The sequence below is a fragment of the Thamnophis elegans genome, chromosome 11 (assembly GCF_009769535.1).
Source record: "Thamnophis elegans isolate rThaEle1 chromosome 11, rThaEle1.pri, whole genome shotgun sequence".
In the NCBI taxonomy this organism is placed as follows: Eukaryota; Metazoa; Chordata; class Lepidosauria; order Squamata; family Colubridae; genus Thamnophis; species Thamnophis elegans.
Genome location: NC_045551.1, coordinates 24,766,642 through 24,789,866, shown reverse-complemented (window position 1 = coordinate 24,789,866; position 23,225 = coordinate 24,766,642). Strand labels below are relative to the sequence as shown.

At 44.7% G+C, this 23,225-nt stretch overlaps 1 protein-coding gene across 10 annotated transcripts in view; it reads left to right on the top strand.

Moving 5' to 3' along the window:
* The window catches only part of TBL1X (transducin beta like 1 X-linked), a 162,609-nt gene that overhangs the window by 69,778 nt on the left and 69,606 nt on the right, over positions 1-23,225 (top strand). For all 10 annotated transcript variants that reach the window (XM_032226172.1, XM_032226171.1, XM_032226168.1 and 7 more), the window contains one exon: positions 22,561-22,665. The gene's annotated coding sequence lies outside the window, so the exon portion shown is untranslated. The remainder of the gene's footprint in view (positions 1-22,560; positions 22,666-23,225) is intronic.

The window sequence follows — 23,225 nt, the reverse complement described above, 5'->3', positions numbered from 1 at the left end:
AGAGGGCTCAGGACAGGTCTTCCTTTCGAGACTGAGGAAGGCAGCAGTTTGGCTTCCGTAAATTTAATCCCGGAGGCGCCTCCAACAGGCCCTTCCGGGAGACCAAGTGACTACCCGAGCTCATCTCCAATCGGGGGTCGACTGCAGCTGTTCACCTCCTACTGGGCCCAGTTGGCTCACGTTCCCTGGGTCTTACAGGTGGTCAGGGAGGGTCTATCCCTAGAATTCCTCTCCTCCCCTCCCAGAAACCTTATCAGGTGCCCCACTCCCTTATGTCCCACCAATAGGGAGCAGATGAACCAGGAGGTTCTCCACCTCCTGGAGATCAATGCCATCGAGCAGGTACCCCCGGACCAGGAAGGGAGCGGTTCCTACTCCATTCTCTTCCTGGTCCCAAAGAACTCGGGGGGTGTGTGTGGAGGGCCATCTTGGACCTCAAGAACCTCAACAGGCATATCGCCTATCGGAGGTTCAAGATGCAGTCCCTTCAGTCCATCTTGGCGGGAATTCACCAGGGAGACCTCCTCACCTCCATCGATCTGCGGGAGGCCTACTTACACATCCCCATTCACCCCCGACATCAGAAGTTCCTGCGCTTCTTTTATGCAGTCCGCCACTTCCAGTACAGGGCCCTTCCATTTGGCCTGTCCTCGGCTCCCAGGACCCTCACCAAGGTTCTGGCGGTAGTGGCGGCCCATCTCTGCCACAGGCCCATAAGGTTTCGTTGCTACCTGGACGGCATCATCATCCAGTCTTCGTCCATGCGGCAGGCCTTGCGGGATCTCCAGATAATCATGAGGACCCTCAGGCATCACGGGTTCTCCCTGAATCTCGAAAAAAATCACCTTACCCCCACCACCAAGATCAATCACTTGGGGGCGGTGATAGACACCATTTCCTGCAGGTGTTCCTCTCCCAAGACAGGTTAGAGGCCCTCAGGTCCATGACCCTCTCAGTACGACAAGCAAGGCAGGTTCCGATTGTCCCCCTCTCACAGCTGTTGGGGGAAGATGATCTCCTGTCTGTCGATCGTCCCTTGGGCACGTCTCCACTCCAGAGCCCTGCAGTGGCTGCTCCTACCTCATCAGAGGGCCAACAGGAGCAACTCACCAAGACTGATTCCAGTACCTCCGTCAGTCAAGAGGTCCCTCCGGTGGTGGACTTCTCCAGCTCTGACCAAGGGACACCTGTTCAAGGAGCCCGACCGACTGGTCATCACCACCGACGCCAGTCTCGCAGGTTGGGGAGCGCACATGGATCATCTCGTGGTCCAAGGCAGGTGGTCCCCAGCGGAGTCGCGTTGCAGCATCAACCTTCTGGAGCTGCGAGCTGCGAGGTTGGTCCTCTGTCATTTCCAACGTCACATACATCACCGTCATGTCCTATTGATGATGGACAACATCGCCACGAAGGCGCACATCAACCACCAGGGTGGTCTTCGACTCCGCGGAATGGCGGCTGGATCCTGCTCTGTTTCAACATCTGTCTCGCAGGTTTGGTCTTCCGCTGGTAGACCTGTTTGCGACGAAAGTCAACACGCACCTTCCACACTTTTTCTCCCGCTTCCACTGTCCGGGAGCGGAAGGAACGGACGCTCTTCGCTGCAGCTGGCCTCGTGGCCTCCTCTATGCGTTTCCTCCTCTTCCACTCCTTCCCTGTCTTCTAATCAAGATCATAGAAGAGGGGGTGGAAGTGCTGCTCGTGGCGCCCCATCGGCCCCGGAGGTCGTGGTTCGCCGACTTAGTCAGCCTGTCGGTGTCCCCGCCGTGGTGGATTCCCCCGGAACAGGCCTCCCTCAGCCAAGGGGCCATTGTCCATCCGGAGCTCCAGTGCCTGCAGCTGGCTGTTTGGCACTTGAGGGGGACCTGCTAAGGGCTGAGGGTCTGTCAGACGACGTCGCCCACACCATTCAAGAGGTTCGACGTCCGTCGACGGCTAGAATCTACGACTCCACTTGGGCTGCCTTTGCCCAGTGGTGTGAGGACTCAGGACTCGATCCTGTCACTGCTCCAGTGGCAAGGGTGCTGGACCTTCTACAGGGGGGCCTTGGGAGGGGCCTCGCTCTGGCCATGCTTCATCGCCAGGTGGCGGCTTTGTCTACCGTGTGGGCCGGCGACCCTTATTTTCATCTCAACAAGGTTCCTAGGGTGCGCTGCTTTCTTAAAGGCGCCTCCAACATCCGGCCTCCTACAGTCCACCATTACCCGACATGGCAACTTTCGGTGGTGCTACAGGCCCTCACGGGGCCACTGTTTGAGCCTCTCCAAACGGCTTCTCTCAAGCACCTTTCACTAAAGACTTCCTTTCTTATCGCCATCACCTCCGCCCGTCGGATCTCGGAGCTGGTGGCTCTGTCTATTCACCAGGACTTATGCGTCGTCCATTCTGACAGGGTCGTTTTGCGGCTTGATCTGACCTTTCTCACCAAGGTCAACTCCTGGTACCACAGGGTGCAGGAGGTTGTCTTGCCGAACTTTTGCCCGCATCCTTCCCATCCGAGCGAGCGCAAGTGGCACAAACTTGACGTGCGACAAGCACTGAAAATCTACGTCCATCGCACCTCCGACTTCCGGAAGTCCTAGGCTCTATTTATCTCCTTCCAGCCCGGATCGCTGGGAAAGAAAGTCTCTCAGAGCCTGTATCACATCTGCGTACGAACGACAGGCAAAAGCGGTGTCCCTCTGAATAACGGCTCACTCGATGCGCAGTGCAGCGACTATGGCAGCTTGGGCCAAGCAAGCTCCGATTGAGGAGATCTGCAGGGCAGCCGCGTGGTCTACACCGTCTCCGTTCATTAGACACTATAAGCTAGACAAGTTTGCTTCGGCTGACGCGGCCTTTGGCAGGCGGGTGCTGCATGCAGTGACTTCTTCTGTCGTTCCCCGTGACTCTGATTCTGCCCGCCCAGATGGACATTAACTTGGGTATGTCCCACAGCTTGGACTCTCCAAGCAGTGTGCAGGAGAACGACCATTGGTCTTACCTGAAGGGTCCTTCTCTGCACACTGCGGGAGAGTCCAACCCACCCTGGTCTGTCCGGGGTTATGGATCGTCGTGTCAACACGGTCCATTCTACGGTTGTTTTCAGCTGCATCTCCACGGCCAAAGGGTCTCAAATTTCTGGGAATTAGGCACGCCTGGAGGCGTAGCCAAGGAAAAGTCTTTTCCTCAGTTCCAGGGCAACCAGACGGAAATAACCCACAGCTTGGACTCTCCCGCAGTGTGCAGCGAAGGACCCTTCAGGTAAGACCAATGGTCGTTTTCACAAGATAATATGACTGCAGTACTATAGGTGCAAAAGTTTAGACACTTTAGAGAGTGTCAGCAAACTTTGTAACATATTCTCTGGCAGAAGTGAAGCTTTTATTGTACTAGTTTAGAAGAAAAAAAGTTGTTGGATGTAATGTTTTTAGTGTTCCTTGCAGAAATCTGAGAAATAACCTTAGGTCTCCTTGGATTGAAATTTTGAGATCTCTCCAAAGATTTTCAATAATATTAAAGCCTGGGGATTATGAACACTATTTCAATATTTTATCATTTCTTGTGCAAGTTAAATTGACATTGGTGATAAATAAAAGATTAGATATTTCTGCAAAGTTTAGCCCATGTTTGTTTTCTTGAAGAAGGGGTTAGTTCTTCCAGCCTAACTGCACACACACACACATGCCTCCTTTGCTGGACCAATGATACTAGATAGGTGTTTTATCCAGTCTCCAAATTTCCCCTTTCAAAGAGGTCGTTGATAAAGTGGATGCACAATAGCCTTAGAAAATCCTAGGAATGAATGTAGGACCCATTTCAGCCAGATTTCCATACTTCAATATAGTATTGATTGTGTTTGTTGATGGCCTTTAGCAAGATGGGATCCTTTACCAGGATGGGATGTAGTATGGTACTTCATCTCTCGGTGACTTTTAATACTATCAACCATTATCTTCCTGGATCAGCTGCTGAAATTAGGAGTAGGAAGCAACATGCTGTAGTGGTTTTCCTTTTTCATGGTTGGGCTCAGGATTGTTTGTGGGGGAAAGATCAAGCTTGCAATCCCTCACGGCTACCCCAGAGCTCACCACACTCAATTGTCCTGATTAACATTTAACATGAAACCAGCAAGAAAGGTCATATGTTAGTATGAGTTAAAGTATCATCAGCATATTATCAGCATACTGTCATCAGTATTCTAATGACACACAACTGTATATCTTGACCCTAAGACATCTAAATGATGTTATGATGTCTTCGCCCATGCTCTGGAAGCTGAATGGGTCCGAATGAGGAAGAACAGACTAAGGCTCAACCTTAACAAGACGAAGCAGCCATGGGTATTTGTCCTCCCACAGCCCTGAGGACTTTTCATCTCAAAATTATTATTGTTGTTTTCTGCTTTTGAAGTTATACATTTTACAGTTTTGTGGACTAAGGTAACTTCTAAATTGTATATATGCATCTATGTATAAATAAAATAGGCACTCGTTGAAACACAGTTTGATCAGTAGGGCTTAAACTTTCTACAGCTTAACCATCTTTAGGTATTGTGTCCAATGATATTTTCCAGAGTGAGTTTGCAGGATGGTCCAGAGATGGGTATTATCACAGCCAATTGGCCTCGAGACTGAGTTGAAGCTGAAGCCATGCCTCTGGGCTCCTCTCCTCTGACTCCAGTTTCAATCCAGTCTGGCCAAAGAGAGGCTGTAAATTCTGGACTCCTGATCTGATTCAACTTTTCTGGATCATCCTCGACTCAACTTGCTTCCTTCTCACAAGGAGACCATTCCTTCACTTCCCAGTAAGTCCCTGCTATTAGCTGCGGTTTTTCCAGCTACTTGAGGGTTGAATCTCAGGGCTTGGAGGCTCCAGTGGCTGGGTCACTGGCCATTTTGGCTGGTGACCACATGGAGCCCTGAGAGGGCAGATCGGCACTGGTGGGTGCTAAAGGGCTCTGGTTTCCAGCCCAACAGCCCAGAAGGCTAAAAGGAGAGCGTGCCTCGCTGCAGCAGCATTAAAAGAGAGTGCAGAAGAGTGCGTGGGCCGCACGAAGGCTGCGGAAGCCCCAGGAGCGGCATAGGTGGCTGGGAAGCAGCGCGGCAGCAGCAGCAGACTCCCTGAGAAGCCACAGCAACCACGAAATGCGCCCCGGCAGTATTTTACAATTCAGGGCGTGCGATGAAAGGAGTGAGAACCTTGCCATTCTAGCTGCGGAGGTGGGGGTGAGGAGCGAATCGCAGGAAGTACGAGGAGTGATCGGAAGTAGTTGCATGATGGCAGGTAGATCCCCTTCCCCCCCCCCATGTCTCCTGGGGACTTCCATCAGGTAGCCTCCCACTACCTCTTCCAGGAGGCTTAAAGCCTCGGCTGACACTCGCCCTTCCCGTGCCAGCCAAAGAGACAAAGCTAGGAGGCACATGACCTTGGTGAGAACTTTCTCCAGGTGCAGAGAGGTTGAGGGCTCTGCAGGGCAGGATCAGTCCCTTCCCCTCCAGGTATAGGTCACCCCTAGGGGGCCCTTCCAGGCATTATTCTCCCCCTAGGTCACCAGATTCCTTGAGGGGTTGCAGTGGGGGGGGGTTGCCCGTTCCCCTCTCCTTTCCATGGAGGATTTTGACCAGGTAGATAACCAGATTGGTTTCTATCCCTAGAGATTCAGCTGGGAGGTAGAGATCCGTCCAGGCCAACCCTGGCACCCACCTCCAGCCATAGTCAGAGCCATTGCATCTGGTGTGACTGCAAGCCTGCAGCACCAGAGGCCTTGCTCTGCCTCTCAGGGCGAGGTCACGGTCCCCAGCACGGTCCCCTGAACCTCCAGCCTTCACAGGATTGTTCCCTCCTAACTTATTCTGGTCGCTCCTACGCAAGGCACATGCCACTGCTCAGCTGGGGGAGGCGAAGGGGCCAAGGAAGGTGAGCCAGCAAGGAAGCCCCAGGGCACAGTCTATTCCGAGAATCAAACAGGTTAAGGAGGAGATTCCTGCTCCTGACCTATTCCTGGAAGTCATTAAGATAGCAATAGCAATAGCAGTAGACTTATATACCGCTTCATAGGCCTTTCAGGCCTCTCTAAGCGGTTTACAGAGAATCGGCATATTGCCCCCAACAATCTGGGTCCTCATTTTACCCACCTCGGAAGGATGGAAGGCTGAGTCAACCCTGAGCCGGTGAGATTTGAACCGCTGACCTGCTGATCTAGCAGTAGCCTGCAGTGCTGCATTTAACCACTGCGCCACCTTGGCGCAGTGGGAGACCCCTAAAGTGGCGGCCTCCACCTTGTTTTTCAACTGTACAGCTATCCTTTGGAAGGAGCAGATTCAGGCATGCATTCCACCGGAGGACGTAAGCCTACACCAGGACATCAAAAAGTTAGTGGCGGTTGCTCAGTTCTCAGCTGACCCTACCTTAAACGCTGTGAAGTTTGTTTCCAGAGCTATGGCATCGTCCGTCGCATCGCGCCACCTCCTATGACTGCGTGGCTGGCAGGCAGACAACAAGGCGAAGTGGCAACTAGCAACAGCTGCCTACACTGGGGGTTCCCTCTTTGGGACTTCCCTTGACCCTATCATGGTGGAGGATAAGAACAAGAAGAAGGCGCTTCCAACATCCACCAAGAAGGCGGAGCAGAGGTCCATGCCCTATTATCGCAGGTCAGCACAGCGACCACATGAACAGGACACCCACCAGAGCAGGTACCTGGGGGGAGGGGCAGGGCGGATAGACCATCCAACGGGATTCAATAGGGACAGACCCCACTTCCAGCCTCAAGGCAAACGGCCCTTTTTGAGGAGGGGGGGTCACCCCTTCCACCGGGGCAAGTAGGTCGCCTGCGATCCCACCCATTGGCGGCCGCCTAGCTCTGTTCGCAGATGCTTGGGCGGAGATATCCATGGATGCCTGGGTCCTCAGTACGGTGACCCATGATCTCTGCCTGGAATTCCTTTCTCTTCCCCCCAATTGTTTCCGGGTGTTCCCCCCAACCAAGAACGTTGACAAGCGCCAGCAGATGCGGCAGGCCATCCAGCACCTGCTCAACATTGCAGGCCTTGAGGACCTGGCGGCAAGGGCTTTTATTCAAACCTGTTCCTAGTGCCAAAATCATTGTGGGGATGGAGAGTCATTTTAGACCTAAAGCTCCTAAACCAATTCTTAGTGTATAGACATTTTAAGATGGCTTCCCTTAAGTCCATTCCGGCAGGGATCCGGGAGGGGGACTACATGGCATCCATTGATCTCACACAGGCCTACCTGCACATCCCCATCCTCCCCGAGTATAGGCGTTTTCTCAGCTTCTCCTTCTTAGGGCTTCACTACCAGTACAGGGCTCTACCGTTTGGGTTGGATTTGGCCCCCAGAACCTTTAGCAAGGTGTTAGCGGTAGCGGCCGCCCATCTGAGGGCGATTCCCATCAGGCTTTTCTGTTACCTGGATGACATCCAATCCTACACCTGGGGGCGGTGATTGATTTCCCAGTTGGGTCGAGTGTTTCCCTGGACCACAGGTCCAGCTTGTTGAAGTTAATTAACCAGCTCCGGAAGGATCGTTGTGTTCCTGTAGCCCTTATTTCCAGCTTGCTGGGAAAGTTCATCTCATGCATCGAAGTGGACCTGTGGGCGTGACTACATGCCAGGATGCTCCAATGGAGGCTGCTGCTATATCAGAGGGCTGATTCCAGCACTCGACACTCAAGGTACCAGCGACGCCACAGGTGCTGATGTCTCTCAAGTGGTGGATGTCCCCAGCTTTGCTTAACAGATGCAAATTCAGGGAACAAGAGCGCCTCATACTGACAGACGCCAGCCTGTTCGGTTGGGGGGGGGAGACCCTAGGTTCCCAGTTGGCACAGGGCCTGTGGTCAAAGAAGGACCTTCAACACAACATAAATTGGCTGGAGCTTTGGGCAGTCCACCTTGCTCTACGACAGTTCCAAACCTCAGTAGAAGGTCATCATGTCCTCGTCTTAACAGACAACGTTGCAGCAAAGGCGCACATCAATCGACAGGGCGGCACACGATCCAGGGCATTGTACACCGAGGCGATGTTGCTGGGATACTGGGCGGAGAAACACCTGCACTCCATCCGAGTGGAAAACATCAACGGCGTCAACAACCATCAGGTGGACTGGTTGAGCCGGGAGCCGGGAGACAACAGAGAGTGGAGTCTGTCCAAGGAGTTCTTCCAGAGGATCTGCCAGAGGTTCGGGAGACTGGTGGTGGACCTGTTCGCCACTCCGTCCAACGCTCAGCTGCCACAGCGAGACTCAGAGCTGGGGGCTTTCCTCCAAGGAGGATCTAGGCACATTTCACAATAATAGGGTAGTTCTACGCCTGGACCCGGCTTTCCTGCCAAAGGTAAAACCGTCTTCCACCGGGCGCAGGAGTGGTTCTTCCGGACTTCTGCCCAGACCCGACCAGGGAGCGGGAGCACAGTTGGCACCATTTAGATGTAAGAAGGGCCTTATGGATTTACCTAAGGCGGATGGCGGAGTTTCGTAGGTCTGAGGCTCTGTTTGTGTCATTCCAACCCTCGTCACTAGGGAAGAGGGTCTCCTTGTCCACCATTAGCGGGTGGATCCATCTGGCCATTGCCCTTGCCTACGAGGCGTAGAACTTGCCAGTTCCGGCCGGCATCACAGCCCACTCCACTAGGAGTGCGGCCACCTTGGCGGCCTGGGCCTCCCAGGCCCCTATAGAAGACATCTGCAGGGCAGCGATGTGGCCACTCCCTGTCGCCCTTCATCCAGCACTGCAGGCTGGATGCCTTCGCATCTTCCGACGTGGCGTTCAGCCGCAGGGTACTGAACAGGTTCTGTCGGATCACTGAGGGCCCACCCTTGGGACGAAACTTGGGCATGTCCCATCTCTGGACCATCCTGCAAACTCACTCTGGAAAATGACAGTTGGTCTTACCTGAACTGTTATTTTAAGAGGTGTTTGCAGGATGGGCCAGTTCCCACCCTAGGTTAGACAGACAGTATTCGGGGTGGAGGTGTCTCCTTTGTGACTTGTTTTCAGGATCTCGGGAGCGCATACTGAATTGAAACTGGAGTCAGATGAGAGGAGCCCAGAGGCGTGGCTTCAGCTTCAACCCACTCTCAAGGCCAATTGGCTGTGATAATACCCATCTCTGGCCCATCCTGCAAACACCTTAAAATAACAGTTCAGGTAAGATCAACTGTCATTCCTGCTAGAATCACTTTCCCTGATTTCTGGGTTTGCTATATGCAAATCAAAGAACCAATAAGAAAGGTAATGGCTATAGACTGATTAAATAAAATCAGGAATCATAGTTTAAAGCAATTTTTTAATTTGCTAATCTTGCAAAATGGGTTTAGCTCTTTTAATAAACAGTTGGTAGAACTTGTTCTGTCCTTTTGTAGCAGATAGTTCATACTAAGTGAGAATCTTGGAATCACATGTCAAGTGAATAAAAATCTTCATCTGGAATATTAGTATAAAGCTTACAAACTTGCATTTGCAGAAATTTTAGCATGTAAACCTAAATATGTATGTTCATTGCTATAATTGAACACGCCACTTTAGATAATAGTTCCTGCTTCCCCTCTGAACAGCAGCAGTAAGGGACAATGAATCAAGGATAAATTCTTAAACTGTGGTAAATTTTAGGAAAATTGAAATGCCTTTCCTAGCTTATGAAACTCCATTATATTCCAAACATTTTTGCTAATGTCTAAAGTTGATGACAAACATATTTGGAGCAGTGGGTACTATTAATGAACTCCTAAGAACTACTGCAGTTTTCCACATTCTCAAATTTCTAGAAAATTACTAATATCTTGCAATGTTTCCATAAACAGAAGTTTATTCCTAGTTCTGCTTTCTTTCTATACTGGTGACATTTTCATTTATTGATATTGCCTAGTGAAAATCTAAATGAACTTTTTATTGATGAAAAGTGCCTTGCTTGGAAAATTATGCATAATTATGACTATAATTGTAATTACAGATTAAAATATGCAGGCTTCAGTTATAATTGGAAATAATTGTTTTGAATCAACACTTTTTCTATTCATTAAAGTAGCCACATTCTTCACGAGTTTTGTGTGAATTTAAGATGGCACTGCTGTAAGGAAACTATTTATTAAGGCTAATGCTATTCTTCAGGCAGTGACATGTTTTTTTCAGACTCATGCAGATTTTTTTTTTTAAAAGGGGGGGGGGAGTTCTGGTTTCTTAAATGAGCAGAGAAACGCTGTGCCCATATAAAGTCCAAAGCATTTATCACAAGTCTTCTGAGATGTATAATATGTATGCATTTTCCTTAAATAAGTTTTCTTGGCACTCGCAAATGTCTAATCCCCACATCCTATTCTGAGGCAAGTAGAGTTTATGAATAGGGTAAGGAATTTGAATGAAATGAAAACATATTTCTTAACTGAGTAATTTAAACAGGCAATGAATTCCTAAAAAGCTATTTGTGAAGATTGTTGTTAAAATATCAACACAACAAAACTACTGGTAATCATAAAGTTATTTATTTCACTAAACAGAATTAGCATGCTACAAACAAAATTCTTTCCTAGTCCACATTTCTAAAATGATTATATTGTGGGACAGACATAAAATCAAGAGGAGAAAAAATACTATGTGTCTTTTTGTTTTGCTTACTTGTTATAAATGATGCAATTGTCAAAAAGCTATTAAAGAATACTTGGGATTTTGACTATAACAGTATTAATGGAATAGACCTCATATTACCAATGATTCAGTCATCTGTCAGCCAGATAAATGGATTAGTGTAAGAGGTATTCTAGTGAAGAAATGTAGCCTGTGGAGCTTTCAGCTAATTATATTTAAGTTGTTTAGTACTGCTGGGAAGCAGGATCCAAGCAAATGCTGAAAGCTTTCATGCAACATGTCCCATTAGAGTTTGTGTTCAGAAACTCATTATCTTTTCTGGCTTACACTGGATGGATTCTAGGAACCTGATATGGAATGGAAAAGAGCAATAAATAGTAAAAAAGACATTTTAATTTAACTTCCAATCCTTTCCTGAATCAGCAACTATTGGTCTGCATGATTTGTCTGCTACTTCTGCAGTTAAAGATAATTGTATTTTAACTTGATTTGTTATCTCTACCAATCTTTTTCTGTTATCAGCTGTAAATCTAAAGAAGAATATGAATTGATCATTCTAAATTCAGATTAAGAACAGGAGAGTGCTACAGGATCCAGCTATTGTCAAATTCCCAAATGACACTTAAGAGAACATTTGCATGATTATTTAATTGCTGCCTTTCTTACATTATCTGACTTTGCTGCTGCTGCTGCTTATTATTATTATTATTGTTGTTGTTGTTGTTGTTGTTGTTGTTGTTGTACAATTGTATCACAGCGGCCAGTTGTTTCGCCGGATTTGGCATTGGTTACTAGTCGGGCCCCACCCAGGGGCCTAGGACGTCGTAACGTATTTTCGTAATATGCGTGCAGATCCAAGCAGTGCGGCTTTTTGCATTTGACTGATGGTGATTTTGTCAATTTTTAACTGTTTTAAATGTAATTCCAGTGCTTTTGGAATAGCACCCAGTGTGCCAATTACCACTGGAATTACCACTGCTGGTTTGTGCCATAGTCGTTGAATTTCGATTTTTAAGTCCTGGTATCTTGCGATTTTTTCATGTTCCTTCTCGGCGACCCTGCTATCACCTGGTATTGCGATGTCTATGATTGTGACCTTATTTTTCTCAACCAGTGTGATGTCTGGTGTATTATGCGCCAGTATTTTGTCGGTTTGTATACGGAAATCCCACAAGATCTTGACCATCTGATTTTCGGTGACTTTTTCAGGCTGATGTTCCCACCAGTTTGTTGCTGTTTTAATATTATAATTTTTGCACAAATTCCAATGGATCATTTGTGCTACTGAATTGTGCCGCAATTTATAATCAGTCTGCGTGATTTTTTTACAGCAGCTGAGTATGTGATCAACAGTTTCATCAGCTTCTTTGCAAAGTCTGCATTTGGCATCATCAGAGGATTTTTCGATTTTGGCCTTAATGGCATTTGTGCGGATAGCTTGTTCTTGCGCAGCCAGGATTAGTGACTCTGTTTCTTTCTTTAATGTACCTGTTTTTAACCATAACCAAGTTTGTTCACTGTCCACTTTATCTTTTATTTTTTCCAGAAATTGGCCATGCAGTGCTTTGTTCTGCCAACTCTCCATTCTTGATTTTATCACATCTTTTCTGTATTCTTGTTTCGTCTGTTGGGCCTTCACTATATTTTTGTTCTTTACTTCAATTAATAGATGTTCTTGACTTTATTTTAAATAATCAGCCAGTGCATGTTTTTCTTCTTCAACTGTTTGCTTCACTTGTAATAATCCTCTGCCACCTGATTTTCGGGGCAGATATAGTCTATCAGTATCACCACGTGGATGTAAACTGTAGTGTATTGTCATTAGTTTCCTGGTTTTTCGGTCCAAAAGGTCCAAATCAGCTTGTGTCCAGTTAACTATGCCAGCTGTGTATCTTATAACTGGTATTGCCCAGGTATTTATGGCCTTGATTGTATTTCCACCATTCAATTTAGATTTTAAAATTTTCCTAACTCTGTTGGTGTACTCTCGCCTGACAATAGTTTTTACTTCTCCATGCTTGATGTTATCCAACTGCAGAATGCCTAAGTATTTGTAGGCTTCATTTTCTTTGCATTTAATTAGTTGGCCATTGGGCATTTCAATTCCCTCAGATGCAGTGATTTTGCCCCTTTTTATGGATACAGTGGCGCATTTTTCCATGCCAAACTGCATTGAAATATCGGTGCTGAATACTCGGACTGTATTTGTCAATGATTGGATTTCTATTTCTGACTTTCCATAGAGTTTCAAATCATCCATATATAGTAAATGCGAAATTTTTTCAGCTTTTTTGGCTGTTTGGTAGCCTAATTTCATTTTTTTTAAGATTACTGATAGTGGGATCATTGCGATGATGAAGAGAAGAGGTGAAAGTGAATCACCCTGGAAAATTCCTCGCTTGATATTAACCATTCCGTAGCTCTCATTCCCTACTGCCAACTCAGTTCTCCATTGTTTCATTGCCTTTTCAGTAAAGGATGTAATATTTTTGCTAATGCCAGTTGTTTCTAAGCATTTTATGATCCAACTATGTGGCAGTGAGTCAAATGCCTTTTTGTAATCAATCCAGACCATATTCAAGTTCGTTTTTCTGTTCTTACAATTTTCTAATATCATTTTATCAATTAGAAGCTGATCTTTTGTGCCCCTGCTCCTTCTTTTGTTGCCTTTTTGCTCTACTGGCAAGATGTTGTTTGTTTCCAAATAATCCATCATGTTATCTGCAATAATGCCTGTGAGTAATTTGAAGGTTGTTGGCAAGCATGTTATTGGTCTATAGTTTTCTGGTGTTGTTCCTTTAGTTGGATCTTTCTGAATCAAGTATGTTTTTCCAGTTGTCAACCATTCATCAATTTGGCCCTTTTGTAAAATTTCATTCAGTTGCCTGGCCAATATTGCATGTAAACTGGTCAGATATTTGAGCCAGAAACCATGTAATTGGTCCTTTCCAGGTGATGTCCAATTCTTTACCTTTTTAACTCGATTTTTGATCATCTCAGTTGTTATTTCTAATACTTGCATTTGTTTGTTGCCAATGCTTTTCTCAAAGTCATGTATCCACTTTGCTTCCTTGTTGTAGTCCTTTGCATTTTCCCACAATTCTTTCCAGAATTCAACTGTGGCCTGCTTTTCTGGTTTTTCACTTTTGGTGTCACCATTCACATTAAGACTTTGATAAAAACGCCGTTGGTCTGATCGAAATTGCTGATTTTGTTTATATTGGATGATTCGTGCCTCATATCTTTCAATTTTTCTAGCTGTTGCTGTTATCTGCTGTTTTACAATCTCTACAGCTTCATTGATGTTTCTTGTATCCAATCTATATCTTCTGATTAGCCGATCTATGATTTTGTTGTTTTTAAGCCGTTGCTCATGCATGTTCTTTAAGTTACTAGCATCTGCCCTTAATTTTTTGATTTTTTGTTCTAGACGGATTTTCCACTTTGGCTTTGATGCTTTTTCTGTTGTGTGACTAGGTACTTTAATTTTAATGCCTAGTTCGTTAGTGACTATTACAGCTGCGCTGTACATTAACTGGTTTGTTTCCAAGATGGATCCCGGTTCAATTGTTGAAAACACTGCATTAACCATTTTCATGATAGGGGCCAAAATTTTCTTAGGCACAGTTTTTAGTGATGGTAAACGTTGCCTTTCCTCATTAAGCAGAAAATGCTCCATGATCTTATCCTTCAATTCTTTTTGTTTTTGAGTTAGTTCATCAGTTGGTTCAGTGATAACTGGTTCTAGTGGTGGTGATGTTATTTCCTCCCTGAGAGCTTCTTCTGGGAGTTCTACTATAGTGTCTTTAGTTGTGTCTTGAATATCAGTTATTTCCGCTTGTGATATTGTTTTTTGGGTTTTGCAATTTGCCTGAATTTCCTCATGTTCAACTTCACTAAACACTTTATTCCGTATAATAAATCGCCTTTGATCTGCTAGTCGTTGTTCACTAACATTTGAATCTGGATATTGTTGTTTCCATAATTCATACATTCGCTTTAAATATCCTCTTTTTTCTGGCTCTGAGTTGTAGTAACAGGCCATTATGGCACGGTTTTCATCTGCACTATATTTTTGTCGTTTTGTTGGCTGGTCCACTTGTAGCCCACTTGTCGACGGATGTCCAGGGACCTCAACATCCGCCGCGGCCCTTGTTAACCCGCGCGACGACCGATGCGGTATGGAATTCTTATTCGTTTTTTTCACCATATTGTATGGGTTGGCGGGGGTTTTTTTACGGGACCAGATGCCAACCTGATCCCAACCTTCCTCCTTTCTCATCCGGGCTTGGGACCGGCAACGGCGGAGTTGTTGTTGTTGTTGTTGTTGTTGTTGTTGTTATTATTATTATTATTATTATTATTATTATACAATTGTATCACAGCGGCCAGTTGTTTCACCGGATTTGGCATTGGTTACTAGTCGGGCCCCACCCAGGGGCCTAGGACGTTGTAACGTATTTTAGTAATACGCGTGCAGATCCAAGCAGTGCGGCTTTTTGCATTTGACTGATGGTGATTTTGTCAATTTTTAACTGTTTTAAATGTAATTCCAGTGCTTTTGGTATAGCACCCAGTGTGCCAATTACCACTGGAATTACCACTGCTGGTTTGTGCCATAGTCATCGAATTTCGATTTTTAAGCCCTGGTATCTTGCGATTTTTTCATGTTCCTTCTCGGCGACCCTGCTATCACCTGGTATTGCGATGTCTATGATTGTGACCTTATTTTTCTCAACCAGTGTGATGTCTGGTGTATTATGCGCCAGTATTTTGTCGGTTTGTATACGGAAATCCCACAAGATCTTGACCATCTGATTTTCGGTGACTTTTTCAGGCTGATGTTCCCACCAGTTTGTTGCTGTTTTAATATTATAATTTTTGCACAAATTCCAATGGATCATTTGTGCTACTGAATTGTGCCGCAATTTATAATCAGTCTGGGCGATTTTTTTACAGCAGCTGAGTATGTGATCAATAGTTTCATCAGCTTCTTTGCAAAGTCTGCATTTGGCATCATCAGAGGATTTTTCGATTTTGGCCTTAATGGCATTTGTGCAGATAGCTTTTTCTTGCGCAGCCAGGATTAGTGACTCTGTTTCTTTCTTTAATGTACCTGTTGTTAACCATAACCAAGTTTGTTCACTGTCCACTTTATCTTTTATTTTTTCCAGAAATTGGCCATGCAGTGCTTTGTTCTGCCAACTCTCCATTCTTGATTTTATCACATCTTTTCTGTATTCTTGTTTCGTCTGTTGGGCCTTCACTATATTTTTGTTCTTTACTTCAATTAATAGATGTTCTTGACTTTATTTTAAATAATCAGCCAGTGCATGTTTTTCTTCTTCAACTGTTTGCTTCACTTGTAATAATCCTCTGCCACCTGATTTTCGGGGCAGATATAGTCTATCAGTATCACCACGTGGATATAAACTGTAGTGCATTGTCATTAGTTTCCTGGTTTTTCGGTCCAAAATGTCCAAATCAGCTTGTGTCCAGTTAACTATACCAGCTGTGTATCTTATAACTGGTATTGCCCAGGTATTTATGGCCTTGATTGTATTTCCACCATTCAATTTAGATTTCAAAATTTTCCCAACTCTGTTGGTGTACTCTCGCCTGACAATAGTTTTTACTTCTCCATGCTTGATGTTATCCAACTGCAGAATGCCTAAGTATTTGTAGGCTTCATTTTCGTTGCATTTAATTAGTTGGCCATTGGGCATTTCAATTCCCTCAGATGCAGTGATTTTGCCCCTTTTTATGGATACAGTGGCGCATTTTTCCATGCCAAAGTGCATTGAAATATCACTCATTAAGCAGAAAAATCTCCATGATCTTATCCTTCAATTCTTTTTGTTTTTGAGTTAGTTCATCAGTTGGTTCAGTGATAACTGATTCTAGTGGTCGTGATGTTATTTCCTCCCCGAGAGCTTCTTCTGGGAGTTCTACTATAATGTCTTTAGTTGTGTCTTGAATATCAGTTATTTCCACTTGTGATATTTCCACTTATTATTATTATTAATAATATTAATAATAATTAATATTAATTAATTAATTAATAATATTATTAATTATTATTATTATTATTATTATTATTATTATTTATATGGCCGCACAACTCATACTCAGTAACTCTGGGTGGCTTACAAGGCTAGAATGATAACTCTATTGTTATTATTATTTACACTCAGCATTGTGATTTAATATCATTTGTGAATAGCCCACAATGTTACTCAGCAAACAATGATTAAAAATAACTGGATTATTGTATGACGTTCAGAATCCACTTGGATGTAGAGTTGTAATTTAACTATCACCAAATAAGACAGACAAATATTGAAGTTTGTTTAGTGTAGCTTTTGCCTTCAAGATAATTTGAGAGTATGTCTCCTGAATTTTAAATTAATATATTTTGTCTCACTCTCACATCTTCTTTGTTATACTTGGAAGAGACATATGTGAAGAAAGATTGACATGTTTTGCACAGTTTACATCCTTGAAAACTCTAGCAGGACTAACAACTCTAACTTTCAATGGTTGACTTGCTAGTTTTTTCCTTATCCTTTGGCTGCTATTTTTTCCCCCAATTAATGGTTTTTGTTACCACATACTTCTTAATGGGAAACATTTAAACTTTTTGCAATTGCAAAAACTTCTGAAGTACTTCCAGTGAAATGAATCTTGCCTCTACTTCCCTTTCCCTGGTATGGTAAAAATACTGCCAAGCCTGGCTAATTCTTCTTTGAAAGTATGGCAAAATAGTTTTTAAAGTTTCATACTTTGGATAAATCATGGTTAATGTCACAAATTTTTACAGCTCTTATAATTACAACTTACTGAGTATTTTTAATAAGTTTTAAATTTATTGTAAAATATCTTTTAACTACCTCTTTTAAAAAGGAGTAGCTTATATATGTACATTTGTTTCTATTTCTGCACTTTAGACTGCCAAATCAAAATAATTTGTGATTTGCAATTAACACTGCATAAGGTGGCCTAAGAAGTAAAATATATAATATGCTGCCATGATAATAATTGAATATTCTAATTCTCTTAATTCTCATAGAAGTTAAACAATCCACCAGTTTTTATATACAGGTAGTCTTCACACTAAAAGAATATTCTTTTAGCAACCATTGAAAATTATGGCAGTACTAAACCAAGGGACTTATGATCTGTGCCCAAAGTTACAGCCATTGCAGTAGCCCCATGATGGTAATCTGGACAGTTGGCAGCCTGTACACACTTAAGAAGGGTTGCAGAAGGGTTGCCAAGTGCCCTGCTATCATGTGATTGTTATTTGCAATCTTCCCTGCTGGCTTCCCCAGAAAGTCAGTGGAGAAGCCAGCAGGGAAGTTTGTAAGCCACTGCTTCCTTGTTGATTCCTGGGGACTGCCTGAAAAAGGTCTGTCCAGAAATTTAAGCAGAAATATAACTATGCGTTTTAGAACAGACTTTTTTCAGCCAGCCTCCTTGAGAGCAAAAGAGCTATCTGGCAGAGGCACAGTTATTGTTTTTGGCTCAAAAACAGTAAATGTGAGAGGGACCTTAGTGTCCTAGTGGATGATCAGTTAAATATGAGCGAGCAGTGTAAGGCACCCGCCAAAAAAGCTAATACAATCCTTGGTTGTATAAACAGAGGTATAGAATTAAAATCACGTGAAATATTGGCACTGCTTTATAAAATCTTAGTAAGGCCACACCTGGAATACTACATCCAGTTTTGGTCACCACGTTACAAAAAAGATGTTGAGACTTTCGAAAAAATGCAAAGAAGAGCAACTAAGATGATTAAAGGGCAGAGCTGAGGATTATGCCCAATTCTTAGCGGACAAAATTGCTCGGTTTCGGTCGGACTTGGACTCCATCCCCGCAGTTCCAGCCGAGGCACAGGAGGATCAAGTAGAACATCTCTGGGTTGAGTTTCAGGATGTTACCCCCGGGGATGTGGACAAGGCCATGAGGGCTGTAAGTGCCTCCACCTGCGTACTGGACCCGTGTCCCTCATGGCTGGTTACTAACAGCAGTGAGGTGACACGAGGCTGGATCCAGGCGGTTGTTACCGCCTCTCTTCGGGAGGGGAACTTCCCCGCCGCACTGAAAGCGGCGGTGGTGAGACCCCTCCTAAAGAAGCCATCTCTGGATCCAGCTGTTCTTAATAACTATCGCCCAGTCTCCAACCTTCCCTTCCTTGGGAAGGTTGTTGAGAAGGTGGTGGCCTTCCAGCTCCAACGGTCCTTGGAGGAAGCAAACTATCTCGACCCCTTCCAGTCAGGCTTCAGACCCGGTTACAGCACAGAAACCGCTTTGGTCGCATTGACTGATGATCTCTGGAGAGCCAGAGATGAAGGACATTCCTCCATCCTGGTCCTCCTTGACCTCTCAGCGGCTTTCGATACCATCGACCATGGTATCCTTCTGCGACGACTGCGGGAGGTGGGAGTGGGAGGCACCGTGTTGCGGTGGTTCTCCTCCTACCTCTCGGACAGGTCGCAGTCGGTGTTAGTGGGGGGGCAGAGATCGTCCCCTAGGCCCCTAACATATGGGGTGCCTCAGGGCTCGGTCTTATCCCCCCTACTATTCAACATCTACATGAAACCGCTGGGAGAGATCATCCGCAGGCACGGGATCAGATACCATCAATATGCGGACGATACCCAGTTGTATCTGTCCGCCCCGTGCCAACTCAATGAAGCGGCAGACGTGATGAACCGAGGCCTTGAGGCCATTATGGACTGGATGAGGGTTAACAAGCTTGTGCTCAACCCAGAAAAGACCGAGTGGCTGTTGTGCTTCCCTCCCAAAGATTCGATCAATATTCCATCACTCAGGCTGGGGGGTCAAATTCTATACCCCTCAGAGAGGGTTCGCAACTTGGGAGTCCTCCTGGATCCACAGCTATCGTTTGACCACCACCTGACGGCTGTGACCAGGGGGGCATTCGCCCAGGTTCGCCTGGTGCGCCAGTTGCGACCCTACCTGAATCGGGAGGCTCTCACAACAGTCACTCGGGCCCTTGTGACCTCTAGGCTGGAATACTGCAATGTGCTCTACATGGGGCTGCCCTTGAAGAGCATCCGGCGACTTCAGCTAGTGCAGAACGCGGCCGCGCGAGCGATTGTGGGTGCACCTCGGTTCACCCACATAACACCAATCCTCAGTGAGCTGCGCTGGCTACCTGTCAATCTCCGGATGCGCTTCAAGGTGCTATTAGTCACCCATAAAGCCCTGCATGGTAGTGGATCTGGATACTTGAGAGACCGCCTTCTGCCAATTACCTCCCTGCGACCAATTAGATCTCATAGATTAGGCCTCCTCCGTATTCCATCGGCCAGCCAGTGCCGGCTGGCAACTACAAGGAGGAGGGCCTTCTCAGTAGTAGCCCCGACCCTTTGGAACGAGCTCCCCGTGGAGATTCGTACCCTCTCCACCGTCCAGGCCTTCCGCACAGCCCTTAAGAACTGGCTAGCCCGTCAGGCCTGGGGACAAGGATAGCCGCCCCTCCCGAATGATGAATGTATGTTGCTTATTACTTTTATTATATGTGTCTACGTTATTGTTTGTATTCCCCCTCCCTGATTTTATGTGAGCCGCCCTGAGTCCCCTCAGGGAAAAGGGCGGCCTACAAATGTTAATAAACATCTAAACATCTAAAGGCCTGGAAATGGAAACATATGAACGGTTGCAGGATTTGGGTTTGGCTACTCTAGAGAAAAGAAGGACTCGGGGAGATATCCCAGTATTTGAGAAGTTGCCACAAAGAGGAGGGGGTCAACTTATTTTCCAAAGCACAAGAGGGCAGGACAAGAAACAATGGATGGAAACTAATCAAGGACAGAAGCAACATGGAATTAAGGAGAAACTTCCTAAGAGTGAGAAGAGTCTCTCCAGAAGCATAGATATCTGTTATTTGTGCTTTTCTGAGTTCTGATTCATGAAGTTTTTTGAGTTGCCCAATTTGAGAATTGAACTTTTACACAGAAAGCATCTTCTGTATTCTTATGATACAGTCTTTCTCAAATGAAACCCAATAGTGTGACTTGTTTCTTACTGCATCATAAAAAAAATAAAAAAGCAACAGCCCTGAGTCGCAGTGGCAGATCTTTCTGTCCATCCCATTGCTACTTTGATTTTTGTTATCAGAGAGTTGATGTGGAGGAGTAACATAGCATGAGTTCTCCCTTTGCATTCTAGTGTCTCACTTCAGGTGTGGCATAATGTAAGCACATTTCACCATTTTATACTGCATTAAAGAGCACACCATTTGTCGTCTTATTAGAGTGCTTGTATAATGAAAATCATTGCAAGTGGCAACACCTTGTTGACCTTACCGGATCCTGACCAAACTAAGTAGTCTTGGTCCTGGTTAGTATTTGTTTGAACAGCCAAGGGCTAGACTGGGAGGTTGGACAAATTGTCCCAGGAGGCAGTAACAGACTACTTCCATACTGTTTCAAGAAGTCTATATAGAGTTCATGGAGTCACTTGGAATCCAGTGTTATTAAGGGGATAAAATTACCATACCTTATACTGAGAATCTCTACTTCCAAGCAGCTTCATAGAAACCTAGTAATGCATTCGTTATTTAGCACCAAATCAAATCTTAATCCATATAGCCACATATCATCCAGTTGATTTTGTATACTGGTAGTCCTAGTTTAACAACCACAATTGGGACCAGCAACTCTGTGGCTAAATGATGTGGTTGTTAAGGAAAATATCACATGACGTGATAAGGTTTACTTCTTCATTTCCATATTACTGTTAAGTGAGACATCATGTAGCCGCAAGTTGCAATTTTACTGCCAGCTACTCCATTGATATTGCTTGTTGGAAGCCGACTGTGAGGTGTGCACATTGTAATCACATGACCATGGGATGCTATGGTCATCATAAACATAAACCAATTGTGATGTGAAGCAACCTGAATCTTAAACATGACCATAGGTATGCTATGACAGTTGTAAGTGCAAGGTCCGGTCATATTTACTTTTTCAGCACAATCATAAACTTCAAACAGTTGCTAAACAAGACAGTTGTTAAGCAAGGGCAACCTGTACTGCATTAACCTATACCTTGTTTCAGTTATGTTTTTGAAAAGGCTTGGTAACCTGTTATGCTGAGCCATAAACTAAGGCTCAAAACCAAGGACGTTATGCACTTAGTGTGATATGTAAACCAAATGACTGGTTGGTAAACAGGTCTGGCTTTCATTAAAGGCTTTTAATGCTTTATTGGTGGTTCTAGATGCTGAACTTGGGACTAAGCTTCAGTACTTATCTGTTGGAGCTGCCGATGGACTCCAATAGTGAGGAACCCTATGAGTCGGCTTTGGAAGATGTGGAGGATCCTGGGCAGGGATCAGACTCAGAGCAGGGACCAGAGAGGCTGGTTGGCCACCAGGAGGCACCTGAGACATGGAGCAGTGGGGAAGATCAAAGGGAGTTTGTCCCTGATGCCAGGCAACGTAGGGCAGAGAAACGGAGGCAGCAGTTACGGAGACAGACTCATAAGAGATAATCAAGCCCAGGTGGTTGTGGCTTGGCCCCTCCCAAGAGAGTATATAAGTAGAGATTTGGGAGGAGTCCTTTTGCAGGATACAACCGTTTGTAACAATCTGGAGAAGCTCTTGTCTGCATTATCTGTTGGAGTCTGGGTTGCTGTTAACTTATTGTCTGTGAGTCGTGTTTGGGCTTTCAGCCAACAGGATTGTAATTGCTGTAAATAAAGAGTGGCAAACTTCTAAGCCTGTGTTGGCGTTAATCACCGGACGGAGGGTGGGGGTCAGAACCCTTATCCATTTGGATTTTTTTTTAATGGGCATTTAACTGTCCAAATTAATGTTTTCATTTGATTACACAGTAAGATTTTTTTGCTAGTTGTGGCAAATAAACTGGAGAAGATGGCCATAAAGTATGGGTTTTTTTTTCATTCTAAGGTTCACCTGACAAAATATTTCATTGTATCATTCCAGATTTCTCCACTGTTGAATGTAAAGATCTCCATGGTAACTCAAACCCCCAGCCTCTTTGGAGCCTGCAAGAAGCAGTTTTCAACAGCTCAAAGGTCTTACGGCCAGGTAAGAACAACAATTTGAAAAAGTGATGTTTTCACATCTATTTTATCAAAACCATAGAATCTGATTTACCTTATACAACAGAGTAAACTATTCTTTTTTTAAAAAAAATGAGCCACAATTAAATATTGAATAGAAAAATATCCAAAGGAAAAAAAGTGATAGAAGCTGGGTTTAAAAAAAATAAATCGGTCCAATGGTAAGTGAATATTAATCGAATCCTGGTCAGTGGATTTATATATAATCTTTTTGGATTAGTACATTCTTTTCAGCATATTTTTCCAAACAATCCAATAATGTTTACGTACGTACATACGTACGTACGTATGTATGTATGTATGCATGCATATGTATACACACACACACAAACACACACACACACACACATATATATATATATATACCCATATACATATATATACACATACACATACAGATAGATAGAGAGAGAGAGAGAGAGAGAGATACATACATACATACATACATACATACATACATACATACATACATACACACATACATACAAGTATGTATGTATGTATGTATGTATACACTTATTTCCT